This window comes from Callionymus lyra, chromosome 6 (assembly GCF_982586985.1).
Source record: "Callionymus lyra chromosome 6, fCalLyr1.hap1.1, whole genome shotgun sequence".
Classification (NCBI taxonomy): Eukaryota; Metazoa; Chordata; class Actinopteri; order Syngnathiformes; family Callionymidae; genus Callionymus; species Callionymus lyra.
In genome coordinates, this window is record NC_141823.1 from 19,653,736 (window position 1) to 19,679,110 (window position 25,375).

A 25,375-nucleotide genomic window follows, 5' to 3' on the forward strand; every position below is an offset into this window, starting at 1 on the left:
ATTTGCGTGTAATTGGGAAGTTTTAACAACAAATATTTTCCAACTGCATTTAGACAATTTTCAGCTGCGGTTGAAGAGCAGCAGTTGGATATACAGCTCTTATTACTCATCCAACTCACTGTGGATGAAAAGACCTTCATCAAAATGGTTTGGATACTTTTATTATGATTGCCTCAGGGAAGAACACATGTGATCGACTGTGCATGAATTTCAATGCATTTTTCAAAAGTGTTTTCATTGGGCGGGGCTTAAGTACAATTCAATACGAGTTCAATGAAAAGAGAGTTTTGAACAAACAGACACATACTGATGATACAATATATGTCCAACATATACTGTATTTAAGACTCACTTAAATCAACACATTAGTTGAACTTTAAAACATAATTCCGAACCATTGCCATGAAAGTGACATTCATTTAGACACTCTTATTGATCGATTGTAAAGGTTTTCAAGATACAGTTTGCTGCACAAATCCTTCTTAAAATACAAAGTTCTATTTCCAAATGCTTTTAATTGAGTTAAATCTGACTTAGATACGAATCTGACCATTATCAGACAGTAATTCCAGGTAGTGATGAGCTCATTATAACAACAGTCTCTTTCTTTTGTTAAGTATGTCAACACAAGTTGACACAATCACTGTAACAAACTGCAGATTCACAACCTTCATTGTTTTGAATTTGTCAAATGGGACCGACACCGTCACTTTATTATCGTGACACACACAAACCCACGTGTCAAGTGTGTGCGTCTCCACTTTGTGATAATGCTGCAGTGGTAACACTTAATGACACAAGATAAGAGTTTTGCAATTCAAGGGGTTCTGCTCAGATCCTGTCTCTCCGACCACTGGGACTCTCATCCATCTCTTTTAATTGCTTGGATCTATAATCGTTTCCCCATTTTCTGCAAGGACATGTAAGCCCCTTGAAGTATTGAATACTTCCCATCCATACTTTATGCTGAACGTGCAATTTTGAGGACAAAGGTCTTTTTTATTTCTAACAAAGAGGTGGATGTTTTTAAAAAACTAAAAAACTAAAAAAATTACTGGTGCAGAGACAACAGTGGTTGATAGAGAATCGATATGTTTTGCTCCGGAAAGTAGTGAAGGGGTGAAGATGGTTTCTACCAGAGGAGGATTAGGAGCTAGATTAAGTTGAAAGATTGAACGTTTATGGAAGTTGAAGGAAAGAGACGGAGGCCATAGTTGATTCGTTTAGAAAAGCAAAGAGATGTTTCATGTGACAGTGAAAGCTGTGGAACCAAACAATGATATTTGTGTTAGGATAGTTTGTAGTAACTTAATGTCTTAATGGGATGGGAGTATTTCCTATAAAATGGCCCGTTTATATTTATATATCAACACATACATTAATCTAGTCTGATTTTGAAGCATCTGGTAGGTCACACAAAATCACTTGGTTAGGCCGCGGAGGTGTAGACGGACATGCTTAAGCTAAATAGTGAAACTCAGCAATACCCTCTGAATGTTCACCTGTATACGTAATTTAACGGACGTATTTGAAATCAATCTTTCACACAATCCAGACTAAAACAGGAGTCAAGTTGCAGAGAGTTCTCAGAAAACCATCATTATTTTGTTGATTACTCTTACCTGGATAAACAAATTCCCAGTCAGTGTTGTTGCTCCAAATATTGACAATTTGCATGAAAAATGCATTGAAATTCATGCACGATCTTTCACATGTGTTCTTTCCTGAGGCAATCATAATAAAAGTATCCAAACCATTTTGATGAAGGTCTTGGCATCCACAGTGAGTCGGATGAGTAATAAGAGCTGTTCATCCAACTGCTCCTCTTCAACCCCAGCTGAATATTGTTTAAATGCATTTCAAAATATTTGTGGTTGAAAATTTCAAAATTCCACATCTATGTTGTGTAAAGAATGAAAATTATTCTAGAAAAAACTTTATGGCGATAAAATCTTGTTCATCATAACCACGCCCACTCTGTTGTGATTAGTCCGGCTTCAGGAATTGTCACCACGTGTCATCAATCCCGAAAGTCTCCACCTCCAAGGAGCTTGTTGTATAAACAAAGCAGGCGTGGTTACAGCTGGCTGGAGGAGGAGTGAAGCCATTATTACGTCATAATGAACATAAGGCTCTCACAACCTGTGGTTGGCTGAGATTTCAGACGGGGAAGAACTTTATAAAGGAAGATGTTCAAAACATGGTCATGATGAGAGATTTACTGCATTTTGCAGAGGAAGACTTCAACATTTGAAACATGTGAGTGAGTCAGGAGAGTTGGAGTTTAACATTAGTTGCCCTTTAAATAATTATTATTTAATGGTCTCTTAATTCTGAAAAATACTAAGATGGCCATAAGGGCTTTTTTTGAGTAAATTGTGAAATATAAACTTTTGTAACCCTAATGTTCAACGGTATTTAATCATCTAAAATAAAGTTTTATAAGTTTAAGACACACTTAAATCAACAAACAAGTTGTTGTAAAATGTTATAGAACTGCTGTTACACTGTTGTCAAAGTTCAACTGATTTTTCAGTACATTTGTTGTCCAGCTTTCTGCAATCGAAACCGAATGTTTTGCTGTTTAAATGAGTTCTTTTAGAGCGATGACCTCTGAAAATCTCTAGACACACAATTAGAAAGTCATGGTTTTTTCTTAATGAGTGATTTCACCCACACATTAACTCACATCAACAACTTTCCGGATGCTCTGCCACGATCTATAAAGAACATCAAACATCCTAATAAACCTTTTTCCAAACTGTCTTATCAATGCTAGTTTTGAATAAAATCATAAAATAAAAGGATCTTCTCGTCAGTTCCATTGAAAGTTACACTCGCCACAGACGTGCTTATACAGTTTGGCTCCCTGGTGATCTAGTTGGTTCACGGCACATCCATCACTGTTTGGCTCAGCAACCAAGGAGGACGGAGACGGTTCTGGATCTGTCCTTCAAGCTGCTTAACTACTGGACACACCGAAGAAATTGAATCTTCTCCAGCCAACGTTTGTGCTTCAGTGTGATTAGGATTCAGGGAATCAAGATGTAGGTACCAACCTTAAGGCATGATGACTTGCTGAGCAGGTCTGTCATTTGTTAAGAAATATTAAAGTCCAATCAGAGTAGCTACATTTGCATTAAACATAAAGGAGATTTAGATAATATTTGATAGGTTTTCTGAGATGCCTACAAGTACCGATCATTTCAAGATTGGAATTATTGATCTTTCATAGGAAATCAAATGGAACAGGACCAGGTTCTGTCTCTTTAGAAATGGGTCCTGTTGAATCCAGGGTCTATTTTGAACGATTAAATTGAATAACTGAGGTTAAAGGCTTCTTAAAGCCATTTTGGAAAATAGTTTCTGGCTCCCGGAAAGTGTTGTAATTCGATATAAAGTCAGGAAAATCATGGAACCTTTAGGATTAAATCTAATAAAATACATTGAAGACAGTTTACAAAACTCAAAACCGTTATCCCATTCTTGTTTCCAAGTGTAATACTTCCTTTGTCAGTTTCTGGTTTTATCTTTATATAAGTTACAACTTTCTTAGTACTTCATATAATACTACACAATTCTGTAATGTGAAGAAAAAAACCCATGAAAAATATTACATATTGCTTTTACTGTTCTTCAACCATTGAACAATGTTGTCTATCATTTCCAAAGCTTTCACATTCAACAGCTTTTGCAACTTGTTATTCTACATCATTCTCTTGTTGCCGTGAATGATACTTTTTTCTATTCTTGTTAAAATATCAGACTTTGTTATTCCACACACACTACATGTTTCTAAGTATATACTTGGGGAGACCAACATTCCAAGGGTTCTGAACCTTCAACAACTTGAATTTCCTTTAGTGGAAATAGAAAAGATGTAAACAAGCGTTGCTGGATTCATGTGAGAAAAAATGACAAGATGCAGCATTTGCCACAATCTTTTTCTCTATATCAGCAAAGATGGTTGCAACTGATCCCGAGAAAGGCAAACAGAGCCGAGTTTCAGAGATTCTCCGTTTGTCCTTTCCAATTACTTGCTGCAGTTTACAAAGCACTTTGTTAACAATTTAAGCCACTTTAAGAAGTGGAAAGCTTCACAGCTTATTGTATCAACACTGAGAGAAGAGGAATATTAGAGGAAAAAGTAAACGATTAGATCCATATTTGTGTCTCACATTACTGTAATCTGACCAACAGCTTTGTAGCCACTTGTTAATAGCATTATCGATCAATATGACGACAGTCCCGAAAAATGTTTGTTGACTCATCCTCAGTTCAATAATTCAATTCAGTGTGTACAACACGTGTCTGTGTATGTGTGTGCATGTTTTCTACTTTTTTAACGTGTGTCTCAGTTAAAAGTCATTTATCAAATCAGTTTTTGAACATATTCTTCAAACTGTTAACTGATTATTTTTCTTTTGCATGTTTATAATGATTGTTTATCCTTATAATTATTATTATTTATATCATTATAAATTCTATTAATGTCTGTTATTTTAACATAATCCGTTTTGATTATTCGCCTGAATAATATGGTGGCTGTGAAGTGCAAAACAAACACAAAAATTCTGACCTAAAAAAGTCTGGAGAAAATGTACAAACCCAAACTTTTTTTTTATAATTGCTTTTTTTGAGTATATCTTTTCAAGGCTTTTTATATTCCTTCTTTTGCCAGCCACAGCCATTCTTCCCAGCCACCGTACAATACAATTTGCACTTTTGTCAGGCAAAATACCAATATTTTCTTACCTCAAAACTAAAAATAGCTAATCGTAACAGAAAAATCAGGTTGAAAACTGTAGGAGGAAAAGTCTGAACTACTAAAGACCTGAAGGATCACAGGTTTTACTGAATCTCTCTCACTGTAGGAAGAGAAATATGCACAGTGCACAGTGAGAGAGAAACATTTGATAAAGAAATATAGTAAGAAGGGAAAATGGCCATGACACACTGCACACATTGGCGGAGCAGAGTTTAGAAAGAATAATGACAGTGATATAGATTCAGACTCAGTCTTAAATGGGTCGTGAAAGAAAACTAGATGTGATGCTACTGACTACACAATGCAAATATAAAAAGTTGAATAGCATTTTTTCTGTATGGTTTTCTTGGGTTGACGCTGACAATAAATAATCAAAACGTTCATGCGTTCGGACACTTTGAATCTCTGAGCCGAAGGTTTTTTCTCACTGCTTTTATTCTTTAGCCATGGCAACGCAAGAAAAACAAAAGTAATGTAAAACAAAGTATAACTGCCAGCAAAAACGGTTGGAAGGAATTAAAGTTGGAGAAAAAATATGTATAGACAGGCGAGTTCATTGAGTGTTTGTTATTCAGTTCTTTGCTGATTTTAAATGTATTTTATGACTTCTTAAAATACACCTAAATAAATGTATCTATAATAAATCCCTATTCACAAATATCACTATTGAGCTTGTAATGACATAGTCGAGGGAAGTCACACAGTCTACAGCAAACATTTTGAAACTGTATTATTTCAGTTTCAAGAAAATGCACAATATTTTTATTTTATTCGGATATCCAGCATGTCAGAGTCAAGTAAAATGGCAGATACAAATACTTTGAGCCTGTAAAAGTGAGGAAGTTGATAAGATTTTTTTGCATCAGTTTGATCTTGATCTTTATATACTTATTGCTTTGATTGTTTAAGCGCTTTGTGACCCTGGTCTAGAAAAGCGCTATACAAATAAGAATTACTTACTTACTTACTTACTTGTCTGAGATCAGTCAATAACAGTAACTCCCCTAATAATTATTGTTTGGTCATATAATACTAATACAGCACTAAAACTAAGAAAGAACAACTCAGAAAACAGTCCGTAATTAATAGTTTAGTTTTAATGGACTATAAGCATTAATTAATATCCTTTTAGGGGGGTTCACGCCAAACCATAGACGAGTAAAGAGAGAAGGGCATCGATACGAAGGTGTTCGACGATGTAAGTCTGTGGAGTTTAATAAAATAACTTCCCTCAATATGCGCTGTGTAAGCCAATCAGAAATTAGGCACAGTGAAGTAAGAGGGAATTTTCAACACGGAGTAAGTAAGTAATTTATAGTTATAGAGCGTTTTTCTAGACCAGGGTCACAAAACGCTTAAACAATCAAAACAATACTCAATAAAATATGTACTTAAAAGGTCAAGACGACATAAAGATAAACACAGCACCTCAAGAAAATGAAGAGAGCCTGCACAAATAAAAATGTCTTAAGATGTTTCTTAAAGGAGTCAGTAGATCATCAAACACGGAGAGAGAGGAAGATCGTTGCAAAGCTTAGGAGCAACAGCCTGGAAGGATTTCTCTCCTCTAGTACTGAACTGTGTTCGAGGAACCATCAGTAGATTCTGATCCACAGACCTCAGAGCCCGAGCTGGGGTGTAAGGCTGGATCAGATCAGTGATGTAAGGAGGAGTCTGACCACGAATGGCTCTGAAAGTAAGAACCAGAATTTAAAAAAATTATCCTGAAAGAAACTGGCATCCAGTGAAGAGTTTTAAGGATCGGAGAAATGTGAGTTCTTCTACTTGAGCGAGTCAGAATTCTCTCTGAAGAGTTCTAAATCAACTGCAGACGAGACAACTCCTTCTTGTTTAGACATGAAAATAAACTGTTACAATATTCTAAGCGAGAAGATACAAATGCATGGATTATAAACTCGAGATCTTCGTCTTGGTTTATTGTAAACTCATGCTTTATGATCCAAATGTTTTTTGGGACAGAAAGTAGAAGAAATTTGCCTGGATACAAGTCATTGAGAGGATTAGCTTTCACATTAGCATTTTTGCTAACTATTACAATATTTAGTTACTGTTAATCCAAATAGCTAAAAAAAAGAAAAAAGATTTTCCTACATTAGAGACTTAAATAATGATCCAACAACACTTATTTCAAGTGTGAATGTTAGTTTTAGTTTTGTATACAAGCATTGTCGAAGGAGAAATAGAACTCAGGTGGTTCCCGAGCCAATATTTCAGTGTCTCCTTGTGTCTGCCTGCATCGCTCTCATGTCCTCTGCAGAAGAAGATGAGAAACATTGTTTTTTTTTTTTACCTCCGATGGCTGACAGCCGCGTGAAGAAAAATGTTGGAGATGTATCGTTTTGCTCAAGGGTGTTTTGTCAGGACTCAAGAGAAAGGTGACACAGGTGGAGGGAAGGCATGTTACAGAGCCCGATCGTTTCATCTCACAGGTTCAACATTGAAGTTGAGTTCTGAGGTGGAGTTGAAGTGTCACTGCATGTAGGCGGTTACAACCGGCAGAGGATGCCAAGAACACGTCACCAGCCAGCAGATGTGTCAGGTTAAATATTTAAGATTTGAGAGGGCGTTCTGTTGACTGTTTTCATCACACCTTAAGGAATAATTGTTGTGGAGGTTTTTTTTTTTCTTTAATAAGCAAATATAAATGTACGTGAGCTTGAGACTGAATGACTTTTTAGATCGTGTAGAGACAATCCCTTCCATTGGTAACCCGCACACATGCAGGGAGAAATGTTGACAATCCAATAAGCTAATGGTGAAGTTCTTTGCTCTTCTTGTTTTGCCAAACTACACAGACCCCGTCAGCACCTGTGTGTGTGAAGAGACAGCCTCCATAAACCACTCCATTTCACTGATTGCAACATCGACCTGAGAAAAGAGAAAGAAAGAAGACGATGGTACCATAGAGGAGGTGAGATCGAACTATGAAAGTCTTCAAAGCCCCCAGGTCTTTATGTCTCGAAAGAGCACAGGGGAGAAACATTCACAATCTTGAGCTGGAACTTATTATATATGAAAAGAACTGACAGCACAGGAGTCCATAAATAGGACCAACAACGCTTCATCCCAGCCAACATATTTATAGACTTCTGTTCACCTCAATTGCTGCTGTACTGTTGAAACAACCTTTGCTTTTAATCCGAAATGAAAGATTGACAGGTCTGTCCTTTAACAAAAGAGGCTGTGCAAGATAAAAAAAAATGGTTGTGCTGAAGATTTGTCAGGGTCCATTGTAGCTTTTAAATTTAACAAAGACCTATTAAGCTGAGAATGGACAAGCGTTTGCAGCCATCCATTAATATAAAGCTGGAATCCTATTGTGTGTTGTTTTTATCGAGTTCTGATACAAGTTCCTGAACAAATTCTCTTTCCTTGTTTGCGGAACAAATGTTTTTTCTCAGAATATAAATTTGTTAAAGTTTGTTTCTGTAACTTTGATGAAAAAATATTACTATATCTAATTTGTTCATCCACAGGTATTAACTTTTAAAACGTTGCTTGTGTTTTAAAGCACTGCTTGGTTTGAGTTTTCATAGCAGACATAACGGTGTAACTCAGATTATCCATCAAGAAGAACACTAACCTGTGTTTGCTTCATTTATGACATGCTGTAATTTATTCTAGTCTGTTTTTATCTGGTTGTCAACTTTGTTTTTGTCCTATAGATGATCAATAACTTACAATGGAGTATAAGGATGCAACCAAGACAGGTATTTTCACTTCAGAGTGAAATCAGACATTCCCTAAGAAGTATTAAACTCTCCTTGTACAAGTACAATTATTGTGACTTTAAAACAATTCTGATCTCTGGTGTCTATTCTTTAAGTTGATGATTAAGAACTGGTTAAAATTTGCACCAGTGAAAAAAGAGTTGCGACTTCCATTCCATTGTTTTTCTATTCCCTACTTTGTTTCTCAAATGTTATTTTTGATGTTTCTTAGGCTTTCTACTTTTCTTGTTTATTAGTGTTAGTATTTGATGTCACACTGTACAGTACTTTGGTCGACCTTGTCAGTTTTTAAACGTGCTCTATAAATTAACTTTGACATGACTTGACATTGCAGTTACAGTTAATACTATACAGCTATTCTGACTCTATGGGGAGCCAGAAACACTATCATACATCTTACAGACTGGGCCTTTAATAGTGTATATAATAATAATGTTTGTTACTTTCGATTGCTTCAAGTACAAGCAGAAGAAGCAGATACTGGACCTTGGGATGCAGCCTGCAGGATTATTATTAACATCATGAAATACCTATAATATTTTGCAGCCACTTAACATGACTAACATTTGTGGTCTTTATATAGCTCAACATATAAAATTAAAATGAAAACAATTATGCTTCAGTAAAAAAGGCCTCCTGGTGTGTTTTCTAATTTATTGCCAATATTAGGTTCTTCAAGTCACTAAATTAAAAGTAATAGAACAAATATAAACAGTAGTTTGAATTCTCTAAAGTCCACAGATCCTTCCAAACAACTTAACTTGTTGAGCCAAATGTTCCACTAACTTTGTTAGCCCCTAATACAATATTCAAAGTGAATAAAGATGTTTTTCTAACCTTTTTTTTTCAGAGAAATTCAAATTATTGTCAACAGTTTATCCGGACCAACATTTCAGAAGTCTGGAAAAAAAAGCCCTGAAATATAAATTGGTTTTTTTCCAAGCAATCTGAAAGAGACTTTTTTGCATGAGTGCTTTTATTGAATATGTTTTCCCCCGCTAGCAGACAATAGTAAGGATATTGCCATGAATCATTGTTAGTGACGTCCAATGATATTTTTATCCATTAATGTGAAGCTTCATTGTATAAACCAAAAAAACGATTTCCTGCTTTATTGAGCAAAGAGTTAGAGATATGCTGGGAAATGTGTACTTTGACAAATCTATTTGTATTTTCAAAAATACACATATGTTGTTTAAATGGCGATTGTTCCCAAAGATTTTGTGATGATTTGGAACTAAGTGTTAACCATAAAACAGTACCGAGAATATCCATAGAATTACTAAAGTTACTTTTTCTTAAAATACAAAACATTGAGACTTTAACCACTAGTGGACATAAAAGTTGCTCATACAAATACACATATTCACCGAACCATCAGATGGGCAAAGGTTGAGCTTGGCAAACATGTGCTCTCCCCTCCACACACAGAACACTGTACCAACAACAGGGGTTCTCAAAATCAACCAGCCAGGGGATCGTCAGATCTTAACTCCTGTCAAGACTGGGACAAAGGCTGGGCAGTCTTTCAGCTGTTTTTTTCTCTGTGCCAGAAACTTGATTCATCATTTTTTGCTTAATGTTTTATGGATTGTCGTGTTGTTCCACCATGATTTTACTTCATCCAATTTTGTGCATAATTTGTTTTAGAAATCTGTTCTGTCTTAACTGAATAATTAAAGCTAAATCAATGAAAACATTGATGTGATAATATTCTTTCCCTTTTCATCTAACAGTGTGCAAAGATGGTTTTCCTGGTTCATAAAAACCTAGCTGATAAATAGAGGGCAGGATGTAATCTCAGGCAATCATCTTTGCGAAACATTGCTATGTCAATGACACGTTGTCAAATAAAATAAAAAGTTTCGTGAATTCCATGTTGATAGGAAACTCTATGTCAAGTTTCAAGCTTTGATTCCAGTTGCACGTCTGCTCTTGTTATTTTGAATAGAATCTCTTTAATATAATTATCTCTACAGTTAAAACCTTGAGTATTAATGGCTACTAAAATGAATCTTATTTACACTATTCACAAGAGCGTAGATATGCATGTATATATCCAACATCGTTCGCGAAAGCCCTTGTAATACAGCCTCGCCCATAGTGCCATTCATTCTATTCAATAAACTGCTTTCATAATTATCAAAGGAAAGTATATATATAAAAAAAGTTCAATCACTTTTCATCGTAAATTGGAAATCTAAAGGAAGCCAAAGGATTAAAATTTGGGTAAGTAAGAGATATTGATCAGGAGGACCACTTAAGAAAATAAAAAACTGTGTCAAATCTCCTCTAAGCCAATAAATGATTAGGAAGGAACGGGCGGGTGTGAGAATGCAGAGAGTGCAGATTCAAAATGAAAGCAAGAAAAAGAAAAACACATACACAGTTCATACAGGCCTATGTATATATGACCTAGGGAATATATTTTTGAAACCCAACGTGACAGCACTGTTATATAATATAATATAATGTCAGTAATGCGTTATCTGGATTTGCTTGGACTCTTCTAATGACGGAAAAATCTTCGAGGCGAGGTCTTTTACAAGTGTAATGTTGAGTCAGTTTGGTGGAAGCTGCAGCACTTCCTCTGTATCATAATGGAATCTTATGGTAATCAGTTTTTTTTTTAGAGCATCACTAGTAAAATACATTCAGGGGGTTTATCTGCTGCCTCTCAAAAACTACTTTAACTGTTTTTATCTGGGTAATGCCGTGGAAAGTTTGAATATTGGGGGCAGTGAGCTCTAACGTTCCCTCCTGAAGGTGTCGGAGTTTGACTGCATTACTCGTCTGTTAGATTCATTCACGATAGCGTTACACAATTTATAAAATGGCAGCTAATATGTTTCTTGAAATGCCTGCTTGTTGATTGCAGTTCTATTATTTTCACTATGGATTCTTACATCCGCCCGCTCCTTCTTTATCATTCACTGGATAAAAGGAGTTTTACAGCTTTTCATATTTTCTCAAGTGTTTCAACTGATCAACATGTGTTATGTACAAGATTCATTGGGCCTTCTGTGGGTGAAATGAAAAGAGATGAACCTTTTAAAAAAAAAAAAAATACTACCTTGAGAATCATGAAAGCAAGTATTTTGTCTCATGGACTCCCAAACCACTTGAAAAAATTACTTGAAAATTAGAAGGTGAAGAAGGGGGTCAGAAGTGCAATTGATTTTCCAGTATATCCAATTTATATAAAAAACAAATATATGTCTACCATAATACATAGCAATTAATAAAGACAATTCCCCGAACAGCAGCTTTTGTCAATGGTAACGGGGGCACGAAGGGGGGCAAATGAACCACATGAAAAAATAGGTCTAATTTAAATTAAATCTATGCCATATTTATAACATTATAAACGTGTATACTTTCCATCATTTGAGATCCTTTTGTCAATCTGTCAAGCCAAGATCAAAATGAACATACATTTTGTCTACAACTTTAAAAAAGAATGGAATAATCCCCAACTTTAGTCGACATGAGGGTGAGTAGAAAAACGTGAAGTTTAAGCTATAATGTATATGTGTTGTATATTAAAAAGTGGAAATGAAAAAAAAAACGAACCAACAGATCCAGAATCTACTCAAAATCCAAACTCATTGACAATAATTCTCTGTGAAATAAGTCCGACTGGTACAATGTCGATGATCAACCAGGACCTTAAACATTCTATTTCCCGTATTCCATTAGGTCATGATTACTCATTTCCTGGACCCCGCCTGGGCGACAGGACAGGTCTGATAAGATGTCACAAGGTTGGCTAGATACTCTGTATGCTTCAAATTGCCCATTGGGAGGAAATGTGTGTATGAGTAGGTGTCTGAATTAGTTACCATTCATTTGTGAGGGAGTGAATAATGAGGTGTGCCCTGCGGTTAACGTGATGTAAGACGGTGCTAACTATGACAGATTGTGCTGCCACTGGTGACCATGCTTGATCAGTCTGATAGCCTTTAGCTCAATCATCTCACCATCACCTAATTGTGTGGACCGATATAAATCTCACGTTCTACCCCGATCGCTTGGTTTCACCTCTAATGTCGTCCGCGTTTCAATTTGTCTGATACCATTTCCATGAAAAACTGCCTGGTGTAACAATGACGTTGATTGATGCCTTCCACTAGCAACCTTAGACATACCCATGGCGGTTTACAGCGAGTGCTTATTTTAGTCACATTGCTGGACAGAATGTGATTGAAATGTGTCCCTGAGAAGAGACAAGCACTCCTTACTATTTATTACTCTTTAATTTATGTTATTTTTCATTGCTCAAATTCCGTTAATCAACAAATTCTGGTGTCGTCCTTGTTCCTGTGCTGCGGCGACTAAATCTCTAGTTTTAAAAAAGTGATTGAAACTTTTCTTAATCACACATGATTCGTTTAGAAGGAAGGACACAATAATGGAACCGGTTATGACATCAACGTATAAGCAAAAGACCAAAGATTTTGATGCCTCATTTCAGTTTTGGGGTCATTTTCTCTAATGAAATTGTCTAAAATACCATCAACATGAAATGTTCAAAACATGAGCATATTCTCGTTTTTTCTGTCGCCAAAAAGTTCATAAAGTAATCCCACATAGGATTTGAAAGTCCGTGGAGAACAAGCGTTTGATTAAAGATGGGCTCTCGTCCTTGAAATTGTTTGCTTTTGGGGAATTACAAACTGACATTTTAATGTTCACTGCATGGGTCATCTAGAATTATGGAAATGATGGTGCGTTAAAAACGTGTTTTTGCTGGTGTGACAAATTCTCGCCCGCATCTGATGTGGCCAAACATCGAGGGTTTCACGCCATTTTTCGGGCTGTGACTCGTTCGGGATGTACTTTTGCTCCCTCAGGGACTTTGTTGAAAGAGGCTTATGGACTTCCATGTGGTCCAGGGATCACTGGATCATCACGCTGCAATCAGCAAATTGATATTCTGACCGTGTTGCGCCGAGACTTCCAGCAGAGACTGTATATAATATTGATCCAAATGATATCTGTGATGTCACTCGTTTGTTACTAGACCGTATGGTTTTAAAACCAAACCAAGGAGGTGGCAGCCATCTTGGAAATTTGTTTTGTTATGATCGGGCGATGAAATCAGAACCAATTTGTTAATCCTAAAATGGATAATAACTTGCAGGTTAAGTGAACCAGGACCAGGAGCAAATTCAGGAAAAGTAAAACTGTAAATATAAAAATAAATGGAAATATTCCAATAAAGGAAACTCTACAGCTTACAGTGTGTTCTGATATTGCTGGTACTTGACCGAGGGTTCAGGGCTATTATCACTAATTTACCACATTTCAATGTCGGCATATTTTCTCAAAGGAAAATGTCAGGCCGATAAAAACGTCTTATTGGCAGCTCGCTATATTCTCGATGGTCAAGCCGCAGCAGGAGCAGCTGCCAACCCCACTTATATATTGTCACCTGACTCTTGGCTGCAGAAATGCTGATCGGATGATCCATGTACACGCTCAAAACCCACACAGACTTTTTTTCTCAAATCGGTAATATATATCACATTCTTTTACATTTTTGAATCATATTTTTCTCAACACCAACTTATTTACTGTGTGAGCAAAAAGAAAACTGTCACCTAAGCTGGTGTGAATCTGTCACTTGTTTGTTGTGCTGTACATTCCGGGCCACACTTTAAAGTTTGATTTATATCACTGGAAACGCGATGTTACAATCCTGGTAGAAGAAACATGTCAAATTCTACCTGGTGTTAAGTCACAACTGCCTGTGGTTTGAGAAAAATGTATCCATATGTATCTTAAAGAGGTTACGTCTTGATGTGTGGAGGAAGGTTGATAAAAAAGAAAACCAGATACGCATAAAGACAGCTCATAACTGCACCATGGGTAAATTACACAAGACTTAAAAAAAACAAACAGCGTCTTCAGTGCCAGACTTATACACCCGTGTTGCAGGAAGGAGAGATTCCGTTGCTCCTTCCTGCCCACTTCTGATTATTACATTTAAAAAAAGAAAAGGTTTTCATTAGAGTTCATAACTCCCTTTCACCGAGCTTACTATTTATTATTTTGTTTATGTAATGATATAGATGTATTATTTTATAATCGTTACGTATTGTTTCATTCATTTTAATCACTGTTTTTGTTACTATTTTTGATATGGTATGGTTTGTCTAAATGTAAAGTCTATATATTTAATATTTCTTCACCTACTCAAATTTCCCCCAATGTGGGGAAAATAAAGGTGTCAATCAATCAAATGAATAAATCCACTTCCATCTTGTAAGTCATCAAAGTAAAATCAAAGCTTCCTAAAAGGTTATTTAAAAACTTCTTAAGACAATCTATTACCTGAGTTGACAATGAATCTATTCATCAAATTACATATGTGTTTATTTTCTACTGCTTTTCAGGGACATAACTAACGCACATAATAAGCTGATAACTCATAAATATTATGAATGTTTAAGGGCTGTGGAAGGAAACCGGAGTGCCCATAGGAAACCCATGCAAGTGTCATTCTCCACTCTTTTCCATGACAACGTTAACGTTAAATAAAGCTTCTTACGCCATTAAAAAGTAATTAGCATAATTGCTTGACGTGAAATCAATTAACACCTCAAAGTGTTTTCAAAGTAGAGCTGGAACGTAACAATTAGTTTAAGTGTAAAGGAAATGTTTAAATACGCTTTTTCTCTTTTCTTTCTATTCTTTCAGTGTAACTAAACAGAGCAGTTTGAGCAAAATCGTACGGAACATAGTGTACAAGAAGTGAAACCTTGTTAGAGAGCAAACTTAGTTAAACTTAGTTTAAGGGTTTAAGTTGTGGGTGTGAGATAGAAATGTTCAGGCATTGTAGTGAAGACTATGTATCATGATACATTGTCTTAGTTAAAATGTAAGTTTGAAGATATGCCATTCATTTCATTAAATTAGTAAATTATAAAAAGAGTGTCAATCATCCATTCAATTTCTACCGCTTACTTCCTTATAGGGGCCGCGGGCTCGATCCTAACACAGTTTCTTTGGGCGAGAGGCAGGGGACACCCTGGACAGGACGCTAATCTGTCGTAGGACCCACAAAGACACACAACCATTCACACACAGACTCATGCCTACGGTCTCCAAGTTCTCAATCAACCTCCGTAGGTTTTTGGACTGTGAGAGGAAACCGGAGTGCCTGGAGTAAACCCACGCAACACAGGGAGAACTAGTGGCCTTAACAAAACAGGACACTGTATCATGATACAGTATATTCACTACACAGCTGTGTCATGATACAGTGTATTCACTACACAGCTGTATCATGATACAGTGTATTCACTACACAGCTGTATCATGATACAGTGTATTCAATACACAGCTGTATCATGATACAGTGTATTTACTACACAGCTGTATCATGATACAGTGTATTTACTACACAGTTGTATCATGATACAGTGTATTCACTACACAGCTGTATCCTGATACAGTGTATTCACTACACAGCTGTATCATGATACAGTGTATTCAATACAGAGCTGTATCTTGATACAGTGTATTCACTACAGAGCTGTATCTTGATACAGTGTATTCACTACACAGCTGTATCATGATACAGTGTATTCACTACACAGCTGTATCATGATACAGTGTATTCAATACAGAGCTGTATCTTGATACAGTGTATTCACTACACAGCTGTATCATGATATATTGTATTCACTACACAGCTGTATCATGATAGAGTGTATTCAATACACAGCTGTATCCTGATACAGTGTATTCACTACACAGCTGTATCATGATACAGTGTATTCACTACACAGCTGTATCATGATACAGTGTATTCACTACACAGCTGTATCATGATATATTGTATTCGCTACACAGCTGTATCATGATACAGTGTATTCAATACACAGCTGTATCATGATACAGTGTATTCACTACACAGCTGTATCTTGATGCCATGATTTTCATTTGTTTTGAACTGTCTTAATGAAACATCACAGAACAACTGATGGCGCCACCTACTGCCCTCTAAACAACATGACACTGTTTCATGAAGCTTCATCAGACCATCACTAGCTAATGGTATGAGCAGGAACGGAAGATATTTCTGTTTTTGTTTTCTGTAATACTTGCAATTAAAAAAGTTTATAGCTGTAGACATGGTTTAGTACTTTTGAGTTTTAAATATTCCTATATACCAAACTTCAGTCATGTTCTTTTCAAACAATGTATGATAATATGGAGCCTCAAAGTTCCATCATGATGTCTATGAAAGTCAGAATAACACGTCTATCCCATGAACTACTTTTCAATTCACTGGTGAAAAAAGTATGTATAATGTTTCGATCTTGTTCAATATTCCTAAGATAAAACATTTCTGGAGCTTCAAAGACTCCTGCCTTGATCACTTCTCTGTATTTCCTGCGCTCTGTCCATGTTACTCGTGAGATACTAGCACAAAGAAAAATGGTAGTAGATGACTCATACTTATTGGATATTTTTGTGTTAGAAACACCCGAATCTTTAAGCAACTATCCCCAAGAGTTATTATAAATTCCAAACTTCTACCTCTTTTGCTATTAATAATAAATGAGCTCAGCTAATTTCATATCGCCAAAGAGAAAGAATGAAAACTCTGGAGTTTACCTAATGAGAATATGGAGATTGGGGTTTAGCTAATGCACAACATGTGCTTTTTCATTTAACTAAGCTGGTTTTTAATAGGCTATTTAATGGTTCCCGAGAGAATTTTAGAAATCGAGCACAAATGCATTGAAGAACAGAGATCATTGTTAACAACTTGGAGCCGATACAGTAGCTCTTCTCAATATTTACACAGCAGATGTTGTATATATAATGTAGAATGATCTGCGCAGCAGGATCTACATCCAATTAAAGTTGGTTTTGTGATTCATTTTAAAGTTTCATGTGTGTCTGGATTGTGTACATTTGTGTGTGTGTGTGTGTGGTAGAGAGAATATGAGTCTGTGGGGGGAAAAGATTGTCGGTATCAGTCGGATGCCCACAGCTGTGAGTTGACCCTGATTAAATGCCTCCCTCAACTTGCCGGACCACAGATAAGACCGCGGCAGAATAATGTACGCGTGTGTACACGCGTGTGTACAGCCAGAGCGGCAGATAAGGTGTGTCGATACATGAGCTCTTTGAGTTTGTGTGTGTTCAGACACGTATTCCATCGTGTAAACTTGCTGACCTGGCTCAACACCAGTCGACACTTTGATGTTGGCAACTGTAATCGCTCTGCCGTTTCCTGTCAACCACACACACACACACACACACACACACACACACACACACACACACACACACACACACACACACACACGGAGCTCCAGGCGAGACTTAGCACAGACAACCGTCTGAGGTTCAGCTTGTAACACCCACTCATAAACGCTCCGTCGTCGCAGACATTGAATATCTCAGAGAGATAAATACATGTAAACTGACAACTAAAGTCATGGACTTTTTCTAACCTCCACTTAGAAGAACTTGTTGACAGTGTTGTGCGTTCGTGCACAAATGTGAATTCTACCAATGAGTTTCATTACTTAATCATTAAAAAAACATCAATACAAATATCTAGATAACAAATAACTATGCTATATGTATATATATATATAAAAGTTAAGATATTGTCATTATTCTATAAGTAGTTTTATTACAAACCTTATAGGGCAACTGATGTGTTGATTTAAGTATATCTTAAATAGATAATAATAAATAATAACAATAATGTTGGACTCTATTGTACTCATCAGTATGTGGGTTGACAGACCTGCCCACTGAAAACACGTTCTACAGATAATTTCTTTTACTACCACTGTGTTTGGCCAAGCATTAATATTAGTCCCTGCAAGTCATCAATCCCAGAAGTCTCTCTCTGAAAGGAACTTGTTGTATAAACAAAGCAGGGCCTGATTACAGCTGCCTAAAGGAGGAGTGAAGACATTACTACATCATAATGGGCTTGACTCCTGTAACCTCTTGTTCGCCAAGATTTCAGACGGTGGAGAACTTTATATAGTAATAACATGGTCATGATGAGGGACTTGATGCATCTTGAAAGATGCCAGGATCACTTCGACATTTGAAACGTGAGTGAGTCAAGAGGGCCAGATCTTCACATTAGTGAACGACAATTAATGTTCTTGTTTAAATAAGTGATTTATAAACGTCTATTAGAATCGTTTTGTTTTCTCACTGCCAAAGAAGGTTATGCTGTACATGATATTGGAACATTTAAGCATTTTATTTTTTCAATGTCGAGACCTAACTGAGTGATCACTTCAATTGAAAGTGTCGAAAAACTGACTCTTGATGCAACTATGAGCACTTTAGCCAATCTTTTAATTTCTTGGACGGACGATAATGTGAACCAAACAAGGCAAAACATGAACTGCAGGTGACCTTGATGCAATCTCCGTTATATATAAATAAATAAATAAATGCAATAAATAAATAAACGAAATACACTGTATTTTTGGCAATTAAAGACATTTTCTTCAGCCATGAAGCAGAGGAACTCAACAACACTTTTGCAGGAGGTCCCTCATCATCTAAGTGAAATAAAGTTCCATGTGTTGCTTCACGACAGGACGACCAACAACATACAAACTAATTATTCCTCATCCGCGTCCGGCAGCGAAGAGGTTTAAGACTCGCTGATCAGATAGAAAGCTACTTAGGGTATTAAAACTGGGGCAAGGGGCTCTTGGAACTTTTACCACGCTAGATTAAAATTCAGTTCACTTAATCTCACCCTGGGATTCGGGCACACTAATAAACGACTCCTTATAAGAAGCCCACCACTGATGATGAATAACCAAAACAAGTTTTACGACCTAGATTCGGAAATCTATTCAGGGTGTGCAAGTGAGATGCATTTTAAACGCCTGTCGGTTTATGTTGAGGAAACGTCCTCATTTATTGCGATGATGAAACTTTTGTTAAGTTATGTTTTCTCTTTGTAGAAACTCTTAAATTGTTAGTTCAAATCATTTTGTGAAAGAACCGTTAACCGGAATGGAGACGCTCATCACACAAAGAATATTCTTGAGGCAGCTACTCTCAATGCCCAGTTTTTCCTCCCGACTCTCGCGCCAGATATGCGGATTTCCAGTGTTTTGGCCAGCGGGGAGATAATCTCATTAACGACAATTAACTGGGATATATTGTGGAATATAAACCCCACTTCTTACGCTGCAGCCTTCTGAATGGCACCTGGCAATGAAATGTAAAAAAGAAAAAAATAACTGCATCAAACTGTCATTGACGACTGACGCGGGGAGAAAGAAAAACAGTGGTTCAACAAGACCTTATGGGAATTGTGCTTCAGGCCAAATTGCAGTCTTTATTGCAACTGGTGATTTAAGGAGCGTCTGTACTGATTCTCCAACAAAGGTTTCTACTTCATGTGTTCTTACCCCATAAATGAGGCTTCGCTGTCGTGTAATACCCTCTGTGGCAGCCTCCCCACTGAGAACCATAAATGCACCAGGAGGTGTGTGTGTTGTCTGGGCCCAACCTATAGTCCAGTGCGATCGAATAAGAGATGGTTTGGTTGAGTCTAACTGGATTAGTTTGGGACCAGGAACAGATTTATTTCTCTACCCACCGGCTACTAAGTTAGAAAATATCAATACATCTCAGTAATAAATAAAACATGAATAATTAAATGCCAAATGATTTACACGATTGTTTCAGTCCAGTTATTTTGCAATAAACAATCGTTCCTTCTAAGCAATATGTTTGGTAATATTTATTTAAAATACAAATCAAGTGAGAGAAAAGCAACATTAATAAACTACTTTTCAAAAAAGATTGAAAATGACAGGCACATTACGCGTGTACGTTTTCTTTTTTGTGTTACTATAGTTGTAAGGTAAGGTACAACTTTATTGATCCCTCAGGAGGTCTTTTTATGGTTAATAGTTATATAAAGTGGGTAATGAATAAAATAATAATAGATTGATTTATTTACAATAAATATACCTTCATGTCATGTTCATTTTTCAATTGAAATGAAAATTCTGGGGATGACTGAGGACAAGGGGCCGCAGTTAACTTCAGCAGCTTTTTAAGTTGATGTTTGGACATATTTTGGTTTTAAAACAAATGAAAGCAGTTGTGACTTTACCAAGAGTCATGTAGTCTGTCATTTCTGCAACAGTAAAGTAAAGTACTCAGACAATACTACGAATATACCCTTTTTCCTACAAATATATGGCAATATATCACAAAATATCGTATAGTTTCACCTGTCACTTGATGAGTATTGTTTTGCCAGATTCTTGCTAATACACAGCCCTATCAGCTGATAGACAGCTATGTATTTTTCTTTATAAGTATATGTTCCATATACTAGAAGACGCGGCTAAGTTAATTTATACGACAACAACTTTCCCACCAAGCCACGTCTATTGATGTGTACAGGTTGTGACAGCCTGTCGAGGGAAACTCATCATGGCTAGCACAGGTATGAAGGTGCCGCCTGAGAAATTACAGAAGTTAATTCAAACTTTGAGTAAAAGTCTGTTAATGACGAAGTGGAAAGGTTACGGAGCGGAGATGAAAGTGAGAAAGTGTTCGATGGAAACTGCATGCTTTGTAAATAAACGGGTGATTGAATCAGGCAGTCCTCTCTGTTCTGGAAATAGATAGGAAAGAAAAGATTCAAAAGATGCTTCTGTGAGAAAAAAGGAAATTAGGTTTTGCAGGAGTGAGTATGAGGAATACAAGATGCTTTTGAAACTTAAGGAAAACTGATTAAAGAACAGAAATACTGATCATAAAAGTTCAAATAATGTGGAAGGTGGAAGAATAAAAGTTTCATATAGAGCCTTTAAGGTATATTTTCATGTACGCGTCTTCATTCAAGACTAGAGGTGAAAAATCGTTTTATTGAATCCACATGAATCGGAAAAAAATGTCAGATATTATCACAGTAGAATCTTATGACTTCTTGATTGATGACATCGTTGTATCCATTATTGGCAGAAATGTAACATTGCATGATTCTTAAAGCATGTATTTAACTAGAAGTTTGACGCTTCCATTCTCAAATCAATCTTACAGATCTTCGGTTCAGCGTTTGTCATTTAAGCTCGACCACCTTTAACGTCTGGGGTGATGTATAAGAAATGGATTGCCAAAGCTGGGCTGGTATTCTACAGATGTGCTGTTTGGTTCTTATAGAAGATAGTCCTGTTAAAGAAGTGAAACAGTGTTTATAATGATAAATAACTAGTAAATATTGTGTCAATACTCGTGGAAATGTGTTTATTTGTGTTACTAATATTTCTGTATAACCATTGTTTTATTTTGTATTATTCATGGCCATTTTTTTCCCCTAAAGTCCAAAGTTATTTATTTATTTTAAACTAATTGTACCGGCTATATATCGATAAATACCTCAACTCACATACCATATGTCTAAATTCAAAGGTTGCACGACTCGGTGAGATTCGACCAAGAATCAGGGAATAAGTCAAATATGTTCATGTTCATGATCATTAAAATAATATTCATATCCATATTGCATGAATACGATTTTATCTCTTAGCTTAAATTCTTTGCATTGTTTTATTTTATTTGCAAAAGCTTCTTCTTTTCCAATGACATCTCATTAGAATCCAATCAATACTTTTGGATGATTATTGGATGTATTACATATTATTCTTTTGATGTGTTGCAATGGTTAGCTGACTTACATTGTCTTTTTGCCTTTGATCATATTAGATTAAATGTAATGTTATTAAAAATAAAATATGACTAAATTATTACCAAATGTTTAACACGACAGTATTTTCTTATTCCTGCTATTCTCACATGTTACATGATCATTCCTTTAAGCTTTATTTGTTTAAATGTAGACCACAAAAAGGGGGAGACAATTAGCAATAAGGGTTATAGGAAGAAACTAAAGATATTATTATTTATACTCAAGACAGATTTTTATATCCAGAAATGTCAAAAAAGACAGGATAATATTTTACAAATATTATTACAAATATATTGTAATAACAACAATAAATGATATTCATCGTGGTTTAAAGAAAACATATATATATTTTTGATGGTAATAGAGGAATTTGAGTGTACAATTCTGTATAATTAGAGTCACAATAAAGACATACAACAGGAAAGGGAATTGTTAGAGCAGACAAAGAAGAATGAACGACTGCTGCACATTTATTTATACTCAAACAGTGTCCGGCTCTGTTATATTAAGTGTATCTTAGACTGGACACAAAGGCCAAGTCAGCTCAAGTACGCTCATTTATCAACCTTCACATTTTGTACCACTGCCAATCCCATCACTTACAATTTGATTCAAACATCAAATGCATTCAAATATCAGTGAACAGGCCACAGTAATGTAAAAGATCAAACATAAAACCATTTTAACATGAGAGTTCCATGAGGAAGTAAATCATATCTGGCTTCTTAATGATGCCTGTCCTGTCGTTCATGTTTCAAATGTATCTATATTAATAACAAATGAATATAGATTCATAACAAATCTATTCTTCATTTCTTATTTGCTTTTTATTGCTTAGTTTGAGTTAAACATCTGTAGGTCCATCATCTGGACCAGTAGGTATCTGGACCACAGGTAGTAAATAACTTCATCACTCAAGTAGACATTTACATGATCTGACCATCTCTATAATACAGTTCTGTCTTAGTCTATGTTTTGTGTACCAAGACAGCAATTTATTTTGCACAGCGAACCAGCGAGAGATGACACTTCATTTCAATAATATCATCACACTGTGGAAGAATTTAATAAAGTAGAAATTTTAGACTCGATAACGTGCTGGTTTTCATAATGGTGGAGTCACCAAAAAGTGGAGGCAAGTTCGACTGGAGTTTTGGCAAATTAGTTTATTTTAATTATATGAACACAGCAGATACCCTAATTATTTATACCACATAACTTTTGGAGGATGTTGTTCACTTCCTGTGACCTCTGCTTTATAAACGATAAAGCTGCAAGAGTCATTTGAATCCAATTTGCTGACTAACAGTAGATGAATGTACATCCAATATTAGCTTTAGAAAACATGTTCAAAGCTGAGGTTATATACAGAGAAAATACATACGAATAGATAGATAATGTGACATAAAAAGGATAGGTTTGCCATAACAAGAATTGAAAACAATTACACATAATTACTTCAACAATTGGACTATTTGCCTTAAACGTTGGGTCAAAATGTATCTTTGGGAGACACTAGTATCGAAGTCAGGGTTGAATGGACAGTATGAGAAAATCTATAGATAAACAATTGTGTACGAATAGTAGGATGAATGTGTTACAAACTTGCCAATAAACCTCAAGACAACACTCCTTCATCAAAAGTGGAAGAAAGGGTATTACTTTGTCATAATACGTAATTGCGCTTCATTAACTTCTGCCACTTCGACAGGAATTGAAAGCCTCCATTAGTCCGTGTTCAAACATCACTCCTCAGACGACCTCTCTGTTAAAAGGCGTGTTGCTCGGAGACGTTTCTTCGGCGCGAAACCCTGGAGGTGCTCCACACATCCACCGTGACTAACAGGCTTTGACACGGTGTCTAGTGGACGTGCGTCCCAGGTCGACAGGGAAAACACATCTGACCCGCACACACCTTATCTGCCGCAACCTTCTGCACGTCCCTTCGCCACCAGCGCCCTCTCACCTTTGACTCCCTAACTCCCCCCTCTCTCTCCCTCTCTCTATCTGCTTTGCATAGAAGAGGCGACAGCTTGCCGTAATTCAAAGTAATCGGATGACTCTCCCTCTCTTTATAATCCGAGACGCAGGCTGCTGTGTGGTAACCTGCTTTCAGTGCCAGGACCACTGCAGCGCTCAGACAGACGAGGCTCCTAAGCCTCTTCTGTCTACTTGTTGAAAAAACACATGACCCTCTCGGGGGATTTCCGCTCAGATTGAGGTGAGCAATTACAGCTGGAAAATTGGAGCTCAATTACAAAATATGTCAGCGTGGTTATCAAGCCATTAGACACGAGCCGGCGGAATTAAACACGGCGGAGGCTTAGCGGCTGGGATGAAGATCGACGAACACAGAAAATCCCACAATGACTTAAACAATTTGAGTGAGATCACCGTGAAACTACAGCATCTTTGGTCGACGTGCGGATGGTTGTTCAGCACCACGGACAGCGACTCGCGTCAACTTGCTGCTTCTTAAAAGTCAACAGTATTAGGAGGACGTTTGACTTTTCACAGCGTGGATCAGCAGCTTTAAAGTCAGCGATCAGTTTATCTGGGACACCCGAAAAATTGGCGCAGAAAAGAAGATCAATGTCACAAACTGAACTCGCGCTTACTTCACAACGTGGATTTAAAACAAATATATATATATATTATTAGGAGATCTAGAAACTTAAAGGGGCACTTACCACGTTGTCGTCGTCAAAGCCATGCTCTCAAGGTTGAAAAACCTACTTTTCTACACACTGTTGCGGTTTCTGAGCCACTGCCAGGAGGCAACAAAATCCACGAAATAACATCCATACAAGTCCAAGTCCCCCCCACCACCCCAACCCCCGACACCAGCCCTGGAGATGACCGGCTCTTCTTCTTCTTCTTCTTCTGAGAGAGAGAGAGAGAGAGACAATTGAATGAGTGGGGAAAAAAGAGAGACACGATCCAAGTGGTTTCCTCTGTGTCAAGTCCTCGTTTAGTTTTCCGCGTTCCGAGTTGTGAGGTAACTATGAGCCTAGAGTCTGAGAGTAACAGAACACCTCCTCTAGTATTCCCCCCTCCTGCCTCATCCGAGAGAGGGGGATGGAGGGAAGGAAGGAGGGAGGGAGCAGCTGACACACATGGAGAGAGAGAGAG

At 36.8% G+C, this 25,375-nt stretch overlaps 1 protein-coding gene across 1 annotated transcript in view; it reads right to left on the minus strand.

The window, feature by feature from the left end:
* pcdh15b (protocadherin-related 15b) overlaps positions 1-25,007 on the minus strand; it is a 158,388-nt gene extending 133,381 nt beyond the window's left edge. The window contains exon 1 of the mRNA XM_087794099.1: positions 24,934-25,007. The gene's annotated coding sequence lies outside the window, so the exon portion shown is untranslated. The remainder of the gene's footprint in view (positions 1-24,933) is intronic.
* Positions 25,008-25,375: the final 368 nt, after the last annotated feature.